General features: G+C 46.5%; 1 non-coding gene across 1 annotated transcript; it reads left to right on the top strand.

The window, feature by feature from the left end:
* Window positions 1–1,033: 1,033 nt before the first annotated feature.
* On the top strand, window positions 1,034–1,140 carry LOC113904541. The gene has a single exon (XR_003514560.1). It is a non-coding gene; the product is annotated as a U6 spliceosomal RNA (small nuclear RNA).
* The last annotated feature ends 7,568 nt before the right edge of the window (window positions 1,141–8,708 follow it).

The raw sequence follows: 8,708 nt of genomic DNA, 5'->3' as shown, positions 1-8,708 counted from the left end.
AGTGTCTTTTAATTTAATGGCTGCAGTCACCATCTGCAGTGATTTCGGAGCCCAATAAAATAAAGTCTGTCACTGTTTCCATTGTTTCCCCATCTATTTGCCATGAAGTAATGGGACTGGATGCCATGATCTTAGGTTTTTTAATACTGAGTTTTAAGCCAGCTTTTTCACTCTCCTCTTTTACTTTCATCAAGAGGCTGTTTAGTTCTTCTTTGCTTTCTGCCATGAGAGTGGTGTCATCTGCATATCTGAGGTAATTGATATTTCTCCCGGCAATTTTGATTCCAGCTTGTGCTTCATCCAGCCCAGCATTTTGCATGATGTATCTATATATAAGTTAAATAAGCAGAGTGACATTATATAGCCTTGATGTACTCCATTCCCAATTTGGAACCAGTCCATTGTTTCATGTCCGATTCTAACTGCTGCTTCTTGACCTGCATACAGATTTCTCAGGAGGCAGGTCAGGTGGTCTGGTATTCCCATCTCTTGAAGAATTGTCCACAGTTTGTGTGATCCACGCAGTCAAAGGCTTTGGGGTGATCAATAAAGCAAAAGTAGATGTTTGTCTGCCACTCTCTTTTTCGATGATCCAACTGATGCTGGCAAATTCGAAAGCATTTTATATTAGGCTAAACTAAGGTATTATTCTTTCCCTCTCTGGACTCAAAAGGAACCAAGTGATCATGTTGTATCACACGAAAAGTGGACAAGAGGGATTTCCCTGGTGGTTCAGTAGTTAAGACTCCAAGCTCTCAGTGCAGGGGGCCCAAGTTTTATCCCTGGCCAGGGAATTAGAGCCCACATGCCAGGCCTAGAGTTTGCATGTAGCAGCTAAGATCTGGTATAGTCAAATAAATAAAAATAAATATTTAAAAAAATAAAAAGAAAGTGGGCAAAATCCCCACAATGAATATAGAATATCAACTGAAAAAAAGATCTGCTCTAGCCCAACATCAACATTACATGCACAGAAAACATTACTTGAGTTTCCTTTAAAAGGGATAGGTTTACTTTAAAGAGTATATGTTGGAAGCTGGAGTCAGGAGCATGTATACTAAAACTGGAACAATATACAGAAGATTAGCAAAGCCTCTGAGCAAGGATGACAGGCACATATGTGAGATGTTCCACATTTGTACAATCTGCAAAAGAACATATATATATATTTGGCGGCTCAGTCCACTTCAGTTGCTCAGTTGTATCTGACTCTCTGCAACCCCATGGACTGCAGCACGCCAGGCTTCCCTGTCCATCACCAACTCCTGGAACTTACTCAAACTCATGTCCATTGAGTCGGGGATGCCATCCAACCATCTCTTCTCCTGTCGTCCCCTTCTCTTCCCACCTTCAATCCTTTCCCAGCATCAGGGTCTTTTCCAATGAGTCAGTTCTTGGCAACAGGTAGCCAAAGTATTGGAATTTCAGCTTCAGTATCAGTCCTTCCAATGAATATTCAGGACTAATTTCCTTCAGGGTTGGCTGGTTTGAACTCTTTGCAGTCCAAGGGATTCTCAAGAGTCTTCTCCAACACCACACTTCAAAAACATCAATTCTTCAATGCTCAGCTTTCTTTATAGTCCAACTCTCACATCCATACATGACTACTACAGAAAACCATAGCTTTGACTAGAAGGACCTTTGTTGGCAAAGTAATGTCTCTGCTTTTTAATATGCTGTCTAGGTTGGTCATAGCTTTTCTTCCAAGGAGCAAGCGTCTTTTAATTTAATGGCTACAGTCACCATCTGCAGTGATTCTGGAGCCCAAGAAAATAAAGTCTGTCATTGTGTGGCTCAGCTGGTAAAGAATCCGCCTGCAGTGCAGGAGACCTGGGTTTGATCCCTGGGTTGGGAAGATTCCCCTGGAGGAGGGCATGTCAAATCCACTCCAGTATTCTTGCCTGGAGAATCCCCATGGACAGAGGTGCCTAGCAGGTTACAGTCCATGGGGTTACAAAGAGTCGGTCACAACTGAGCCACTAAGCACAGAAGCACACACACACACGCGCGCGCGCGCGTGCGCACACACACACGCACACACATGCACACATATATATATGAAGTAAAGTGTTAGTCGTTTAGTTCTGTTTGACCCTGCGACCTCATGGACCGTAGCCTGCCAGGCTCCTCTGTCCATGAAATTCTCCAGACAAGAATATTGGAGTGAGTTGCCATCCTTCTTCAGTGCTCCAGTCGGAGAAATCAGAATCAGACACCTCCAGTCTAAGTGAGCCCCTCCTCCCCCGCCCTGGGATGTTCATTATCAGAGTGTTCCTCTCCTTTGTAAAGCACTTCTGATGGCCAGATTGTTTGTGAGCCGTTCAGGTGCCATTGCTCTTCTGATCTTACCTTATCTAATGTGCACCCCAATAGATCCTTCTTTCAGGATAGAGGAAATATTTCCTATTTCTGTAAGTTTCATAACAACAAAACACAAAATACGCAGACAAATTCTAACAGAAACAGCACAAACAGATTCCAGCATCGATGCATACAAGACGAACCGATTCTCCGATAGGGCAAAAAAAACATTAAATAATTCCAACTAGGCTACCGACCCCTACAAGAGCTGGCTCCCAGACCTAAGTTTAGGTCTACCTGTATTCCAGGGAACAGAAACAGAACAAAACAAAACCCAGATCCTCATTTCATCATGCATTACCACATATCGCCATTAGATGGCAGCAGTGTAAAAACAACCGTGTAATCCAGGCTGCGTTTTGTTTGTTTTTAAGGCAGAGCAGGGCTGCAAAATCCCATGGACGGAGGGGCCTGGAGGGCTGCAGTCCATGGGGTCGCTAGGAGTCGGACACGACTGAGCGACTTCACTTTATTTTTTCACTTTCATGCATTGGAGAAGGAAATGGCAACCTACTCCAGTGTTCTTGCCTGGAGAATCCCAGGGACAGGGGAACCTGGTGGACTGCCGTCTATGGGGTCGCACAGAGTCGGACACGACTGAAGTGACTTAGCAGCAGCAGCAGCAGCAAGTTGAGAAGGCAATGGCACCCCACTCCAGTACTCTTGCCTGGAAAATCCCATGGGCGGAGGAGCCTGGTAGGCTGTAGTCCATGGGGTCGCTAAGAGTTGGACACGACTAAGAGACTTCACTTTCCTGCATTGGAGAAGGACATGGCAACCCACTCCAGTGTTCTTGCCTGGAGAATCCCAGGGACGGGGGGAGCCTGGTGGGCTGCCGTCTATGGGGTCGCACAGAATCGGACACGACTGAAGCGACTTAGCAGCAGCAGCAGCAGCAGGGCTGCCCTTGGGAAAGGAAGGCGGTTTACACAGTGGAAGATGAGTAAGTACTGTGAAAGAGCGTTTCAATAGCTTAAAGGTTCATTTCCCTCAATGGTTCCCTATCTGATGGCCACTTGGAGAAACTGCCTCTGGGTGTTCAGCAAGTGGGAATGAAGAACAATAGAACAATATCCCCTGAAGAACAGGACACTGTCTGTGCTCCTCCTTGCTGTATCGCAAACCTATTAAAGTGATGTTCTGAGTTTACTCAGTCACTCAGTCGTGTCCAGCTCTTTTCGAACCCCTGGACTGTAGCCTGCCCAGCTCTTTAGTGCATGGGATTCTCCAGGCAAGAGTACTGGAGTGGGTTGCCATTACCTCCTCCAAGGGATCTTCTCCACCCAGGGATGGAACCCATGTCTCCTGTCTCTCCTGTATTGGCAGCAGATTCTTTACCACTGCACCCCCTGGGAAGCCCATAATTTAAGTGATATCAGAGGTATAAAAACATATTGCAGCAACTATGGTCTTGCAGGTCATCATGCCTCTGATTTAAGATGAGGCAAGTATTTTAGGCAAGTCAAGGGTACAAAGTTTCACCTGAGCGACACTGAGCAGGACTTACATGCGCTCCCTTTGTGTGGCACCAAGGGCTATGGCCAAGAGAAGAGAGACATTTTCAAAAGTATAACACTGAAACTAATAAAACTCAGGCCCCTTTAAAGAACTAAAACAGCCAGTGTAAGAAAAGAAAAACTGATTTATCTAAAAGAGCAAAATTGGTAACTGCGACTTCACTGAGCCGAGTCTTAGCGTTCAGCTCTAATCACAATCCTGAGGGAGAAAGGAGCATGCAGACTGAGCCTCTGCAGAAGCAAGGACACATCCCTGGCTGCAGAGACCCACGGTGTCTGTGGCCTTGGGTTGAGCTCTCCGGGCATTGGCTGTGCTGGGTGCTTGAATTATCACCTCACCTGATTCTGCCAAGGACACCATCTTATCACCCTCCTTCCACAGTAGAGGAAACCAAGGCTCACAGACCCAGGGCCCCACAGCGACTAAGGGGGGAGGTGGAGAAATGCCAGGTCCGAGACCAAGACTCTCTCCCCCACCAGAGCAGGGTGTGGCCGAGCAGGAGAGACAGCGCCACCCGCTGAGGGCTCTGCGCTCAGCCCAGGCACCTGTCCCTCTCCGCCAGTGCAGGCCCGTGCAGTTCAGTGGCAGGGAGAATCAAAAGAGTGGGAGCTGAGAAGACGTGGATCCTACCCTCCGCCAAACCCCCAAGTCCGCCGCTGCACTCTGCCTCCATCCGCGGTCGTGAGCAGCTTACATATGCGTTTACCAGGGAGGCAGCCTTTCTGTGCTACAGCCTTGTCACTTGCAAAAAACTGCCTGCTGTTTGTTTGGGGGGTGCATAGTTGTTTGACAATGTTGTGTTAGTTTCTGCCGTACAGCAACGTGAGTCAGCTGTAGGTACACATAGCCTCTTTCGGCCCTCCCTCTCACCCACTCCGCATCTCACCCATCTAAGTCACCACGGAGCACCAAGCTGAATCAGGAGAAAAATATCATATATTAACGCATATATGTGGAATCTGCTATTTGTTTTGTTTTGAGCATCACATGCCTGCTGCTGCTGCGTCGCTTCAGTCGTGTCCGACTCTGTGCGACCCCATAGACGGCAGCCCACCAGGCTCCCCCGTCCCTGGGAATCTCCAGGTAAGAACACTGGAGTGGGTTGCCATGTCCTTCTCCAATGCATGAAAGTGAAAAGTGAAAGTGAAGTCGCTCAGTTGTGTCCGACTCTAGCGACCCCATGCTCTGCAGCCTACCAGGGTCCTCCGTCCATGGGATTTTCTAGGCAAAAGTACTGGAGTGGGGTGCCATTGCCTTCTCCATCACATGCCTACTTCCATCGTAAAATTCCTCAAAGGTCTTCAATTAATGGTTTTGTCAAATATTGATGACTGGAATGGAGTCACCAGAACGGAGAGAATTTTTTTTATCCAGCTTTGTTGAGATTTCATTGACATATAACGTTGTGTAAATTTAAGGTGCATGCCTGTTGACTTAACACATTTGTATGAACCCCCACCCCCTTGGCAACCACAAGCCTGTTCTCTGTGTCTGTGAGTCTGTATGTTTTGTAAAAACGTCTATTTGTGTAAGAGATCTTATACTTCTTTCTGTCCTTAGAATATATCTCCCTGGGGATGTACAGTCTAAACATGTGTTTCAAAGTCCTTTGCTATAGTTCTTGAGATTTATATGCCAGAGAATTGATATAAAGTTAGGTTCATTTTTTTAAGTTTATTTTAAAGTTTTCCGACTTGTGTTTTGGTGTGCTTTTCTCTTTGCTTTTACTTAGGTGAAATATTTACATGATTCCAAAGTCAAAGAACAAATTGTTTCATAAAGAAATCTATATCCCTTTCATATCCTCTACTTCCTTGTTCCCTCCATCCCACTTTTTAATTAATTTTTGGTTTATCCAGCTACAGAAATTATACATAAGTGTGTATTTACTATGTCTTCTCCTTTCTTATCTAAACTACAACATTGTGCAAATTCCATGATGCATTTTGTTTTTGTTACTTCAAAATATGCCCCAGCCCACTATACACTGGGGTGTAGAGGGCTTCCTGGTTCCCTTTCACAGATGCAAAATATGGCATTGCATGGCTACTCCAAGCTTCATTTGCCTCCCTTTGATAGACATCCAGGTCATGTCTAGCCTTTTGCTAGTTAGTTCTCTCCGTTTATCTTATTTTGCCCTTCCAAGAATCCAGTTGCTTTGCCTTCTGTGAGTGTGCTCAATCTGTCAGTTTGTGTCCAACTCTTTGCGATCCCATGAACTAAATCCCACCAGGTTCCTCTGTCCATGGGATTTCCTAGGCAAGAATCCTCCTCCAGGGGATCTTCCCAACCCAGGGATCAAATCTGTGTCTCTGGTGTCTCCTGCACTGGCAGGTGGATTCTTTACCACTGTGCCACCTGAGAAGCCCCGTGCTTTGGCTTAGTCTTATTTTATAGAAGAGCAAACGATTGCTTAAGCAGTTAAGGATTTGACCAAAGTCACAAGAGTTAAGTGCGGAAGAGCAGACCAAGGATTCTCCTGCTTCATAATTTCTGCTCTTTGCTCAAATATATATAATTCAAACTGTGGTGTAGATAGCTATTAACACCTTTATTTTAGAGTTGAGGAGGGTGGAGAGGAGAAAACACGTGCTTTGCGGTAGATTGTGGAGGAAAATTTAGCCTTAAGTTCAAGGCTGGAATGTCAGGTCTCAGCCAGCTCGTGGGAGGAGTATCTAAGCTAACAGCTGGCCTTTCTGGCATTGTTCCCAGTCAAAGGAATGCCAGACATTCACAAGCAGGTGGGTCTATTTTTGGCAGAAGGACCTTCTCAGTGTGCCTGCTGGAATCACATCATGTCCCCTTCTATCACAGTGCACTTTGCTCTCCGGGTAAATCCACTCAAGACGCCCTTTAAAGGATACAAAACAATCCCTTCTCAACTCTTCCCTCACCCAGGACTGCTCCCTGCCTTTGTCTTCTTTCTTATTCTGTAGACCAGTGCCGGGGGAGGCGAGGGGGGAAGCTCCATGTTCTAAACCACACAGAGCAAGCACAGCTCTGATAAGTAAACATCATTTTCCAGTCTTCTTATGGGAGAGATTAAGCTGATATTTACATGAAGCCTTCAGACTTTGACCAGAATCCTTCACTAATTTTCCCTTTTTCCACCACTCTTTTTTTTAGGGGCGGTGTCAGTTCTAAAGTAACATGAGTCCCTATCACTGTGTGATTTTAAAATGAGCATCTCAAGGAAGCACCTCATCTCAGAGTATGTTTAGCCCAATCTCGTCCACACACTCCCCTCCAAAGTAACCATGTTTAGCATAAAGTATGGACCCCACTGTAAGATTGGAGGCCTAGCAGCTTTTCAGCTTCAAGACACAAATCGTGTTCACCGCACAGTCCTGACCAGGGCGCAGCAGCCACCGCATTTTACAGAGCTTTTAAAAGGGGTTAAACAAAGGCGCTGTTAGTTCTCCTGGGTGGTCAGAACACACCGTCCCCACGTCGTCTTGTTGACAAAGGCTGCACTGTGCCACTGCTGCACTTCTGAAACCAAAGGCACTGGACGAGCCTCACCACTGCCAGGCAGTGACTCGGCAGCCAGGGCTGACCGTGCGGATCTGATCTCCCCCTGGGTCTCACCAGCCTTCCGAGCTAGTCTAGCTCAGGACTCTCCCAGCTCAACTGGGTGGGCCTACTCAAGTAAAAACAGTGCCCCAGAACTCTGACTTCTGTCTTGTCAAGACCCAGACTTTGAGACATGACTCAGTGCCTGAAAGTTCACCCACGCAGTGTACGTGAAATTACTTCCTGCAGTGTGCCAGGGACAGAGAAGAGAGTTGTGAGCAAGACACACACACTCCCTGCTGTCTGAGAAAAACGGGGAGAAATAGGGATACAGGAGCACAAATCTATGCTAGTGTTACAGTGTGGCCTTGAGTATGTTTTCAAGCTCTTTGTGCCCGTGTGTGTGTGCAGGCCTAGTGTGTCAGTTGCTAGTCACGTCCGACTCTTTGAGACCACTGTGGACTGAAGCCTGCCAGGCTCCTCTGTCCATGGGATTCTCCAGGCAAGAATACTAGAGTGGGTTGCCATGCCCTCCTCCAGGGGATCTTCCTGACCCAGGATTGAACTCGTGTCTCCTGCGTCTCCTGAATTTGCAGGTGGATTCTTTACCACTGAACCACCTGGGAAGCCCTTGCCTGTGTGTATTTACTTGTAAAGGAGGATGATACAAATAGCTACATCACACATTGTTATGAAGAGTAAAGCACCCAGTGTCAGGCACATGGTGGTGCTCCATATATGTTAGAATTAATTATTACGAGAATTTAAAATTAAAGCTTTCGCTCGGTCTTCTCCCTAAACTTCCTAATGTATATCTTTCTCTTCCAGGGTTTCATTTAATGAACCCAACAAGCCTGTAACATAGATGCTACCTGCCTTTGGAGAAGCTGAGGCCACAGAGACAAAAGGGCTTCTCCAACTCTTACGCCTCATATGAGCAGAGGTGGAACCCAAACTAACCCACATCAGTTCAGCCCTCAAAATTCCTTATGTTTTAACCCATACATGGTGCTGCCTCCCCTATAAGAGCCAAAACCAGGATGGAATACACAGAGGAGAGAGAGACTAACCCATGAGGAGGCATCTGGAGAAACTTGAGAAGGAAAACAGAGCGCGCCCTGCCTTGCTGACCCTCCCACGGCTCCCACTGCCTTGTTCAAACCTCTTACCAAAGCCAGAAATCCTCTTTCCCCTTCAGATCCCATATCTAAGTCACCAACAAGTCCTGTATGTTAGAGTCACAAACTTTATGCCAAAACGTCCTTTTTCTCTGTCTGTCTACTGCTACCACCCTAACCCAAGGTACCACCATCTCA

Source organism: Bos indicus x Bos taurus, chromosome 14, assembly GCF_003369695.1.
Source record: "Bos indicus x Bos taurus breed Angus x Brahman F1 hybrid chromosome 14, Bos_hybrid_MaternalHap_v2.0, whole genome shotgun sequence".
Classification (NCBI taxonomy): Eukaryota; Metazoa; Chordata; class Mammalia; order Artiodactyla; family Bovidae; genus Bos; species Bos indicus x Bos taurus.
Note: the sequence above shows the minus strand (reverse complement) of the source record. Positions and strands in the feature narration are given on the sequence as shown.